Below are 2518 nucleotides of genomic sequence, written 5' to 3'. Positions count from 1 at the left end.
GTTTGTTGAGTTATTTATTGTTATTGTTGTTGCTGTTTGGGTTCTTTGTATTATCCTTTGTTTTTGGCTGTTTTTTTCTATTTAAGGGTTATTTTATCTGCTTTACTTATTTGGGAGATTGTGGCATTGAGGTGCATTTTTAAAGACAAATCTTAAATTTGGATGCATAGGAAAAGAAGAGGGTCTGGAAAATTTTGGAGAGAGAAAGAATATTATTCAAATATATTTAACTTTGGAATTGTTTTAAATAAAAATATAATAACTAGGAGAGAAAAATATCCATTTTCCTTAGAAATAATGAAAATGATGTCAAAAGAACTTTGAAGATTTTTTTTTGAGCCCAAGGTCAAATTGTCCTATAGACTCTCAAAACATCATAAACTATTCCTTTAGCTCTTGATGGCCCTACCACCCCCAACTTGGAAAGTAATTCCTGATTGCTGAATGCACCATGCACTTCCACACAGGAACTAGAGACTCAAAACTAGATATGATTAGATAGTTTAGGGTACTAAAGAATAATTTTAACGCTGCAGAAGGAGCCATTCAGTCTTCTAAAAGAGGGAAACAAGCAACAGCCTTTCCCACTACGATGCCAGTGAACGACAGCAATGACCAGAAGGACATGATAACCTGCATGGTGCAGTGTGGCACAAATAATATGGCAGTATCTAACAACTCTAGTTGGACTCAAGACCCACTCAACAAAATGAAAATCATGTTCAATACTAGAAACCTTGTCAACTACCCAGAGCTGGTAAGGTCATAGAGGAGAACCTACAATGCCCAATTTACTAAGCCAGGACAAACTCTAACTAAATTCTAACCATTTTTTTTTCTTATGCTCATAGATAAGTACACTTCTTATATAATTATGAAAACTACTCTGTGGAACAGATGGAGCCCCTTATAGAAAACTGCAAACAATCAAGACAGTTGTACAATAAATTCCTGGACGTTGAGGATTCATTGTAGTAGAGCTGATGACATACTGTCAGAGCCAGATGAGCAGGGAGTTTGTTGTGAGATTGTGTATCCTCAAAATGTCAGAGGCTACATTGATGAAGTTTCACCAACATGGTGTATAACCATGATCTGAACAGGGATAATATCAATAGATGTGATAACATAAACTGAAAAAAGCTCAGTGGTCCTCAAACCCTAGACAAAATACTGAAGGCTGTTCAGGAATAATGAGAGCAAAGACACCAATGGTTTCCTAGGGAAAAGAATAGCAATGGATATCCAGTGTGAAAATATCATCCTGGAAAGCATGTATATATGTCATATTATAGAGACAGGAAAGATTATTATTTTATAGTTAAAAAGCATATATATTCAAATACATACACATACGTGTGTGGGGAGTATATCAATAATTAAAGAAACAAAGATAATGAATTTGAAAATAAAACAAAAGAGGATATATTGGAGGAGGTATAAGAGGAAGGAAATTGAGAGGGAAATGATGTAATTATAACTTCAAAACAATATATGTAAAAAATACGCAACATGATGAGGATGAGAAAAAGTTCTACTTTATCTTACATTTCAGTTAGCAATCTGTTACTGAGAGAAATAAGGGAAGGATCCTAGGGACGGGAACTGAAACAGAGGTTATGGAGTATCATTGTGCACTGGCTTGTTCTTATGGCTTGTTCAGCTGCTTTCTTATATATCTCAGGACCACCTGCCAAGAGGTGGCGCTTCCTAAGTTGAACAAAACCTTTTTAAATTATTCATCAGCTAGAGAGAGAGAGAGAGAGAGAGAGAGAGAGAGAGAGAGAGAGAGAGAGAGAGGTCCCAACAGGCTGTTCCACGAGGCAATCTTGTGAAGGCAATTTCACAGTTAAATTTTCTTCTTCCTAAATGACTCTAGTTTTTGAAAAATTGATAAAAAAAAACTTTCATCATGTATGAAACAATAACTTTCTTTTACTCAACAGACCCATATTTGATTTGAATTTCATATGAAAACAATAGTTCATTCCCTGTTATAATCTAGATTGCCTATTATTTTTCCTCAACGGGTCATTACCTAGATGAGACATTTATACTTAAAAAACAATCCAAAATTTTTAAATGTTATTCTGTGTTTTTGGCTAGGAATTAATATATTGTTTGCTTGATAGAGAGTACTGACCAAATTTGGTACCTTATTCGAGTTTTTTAGTTATCCTTAAAATATATATATTAATAATGTATACTTCCATGTGTGTAGGGCAATTTTTAAACATATTTCTTTTTATTTTGATTAAAAATTTCCACCTCCTTCCTTCCTCCCATTTCCCTCGCCCCCCCTCCTCCTTCCCCTCCCTCTCCAGTCCAAAGAGCAGTCAGGGTTCCCTGTCCTGTGGGAAGTCCAAGGTCCTCCCCCCTCCATCCAGGACTAGGAAGGTGAGCATCCAAACAGAATAGGCTCCCACAAAGCCAGTCCATGCAGGAGAATCAAAACCCAGTGCCATTGTCCTTGGCTTCTCAGTCAGACAGCCCTCACTGTCAGCCACGAACTTGGGGG

Source organism: Alexandromys fortis, unplaced genomic scaffold, assembly GCF_014885135.2.
Source record: "Alexandromys fortis isolate MF-2015 unplaced genomic scaffold, M_Fortis_MF-2015_v1.1 scaffold_335, whole genome shotgun sequence".
NCBI lineage: Eukaryota > Metazoa > Chordata > Mammalia > Rodentia > Cricetidae > Alexandromys > Alexandromys fortis.
The sequence above is the reverse complement of the archived record's forward strand: the minus strand, read 5'-3'. Positions refer to the sequence as shown.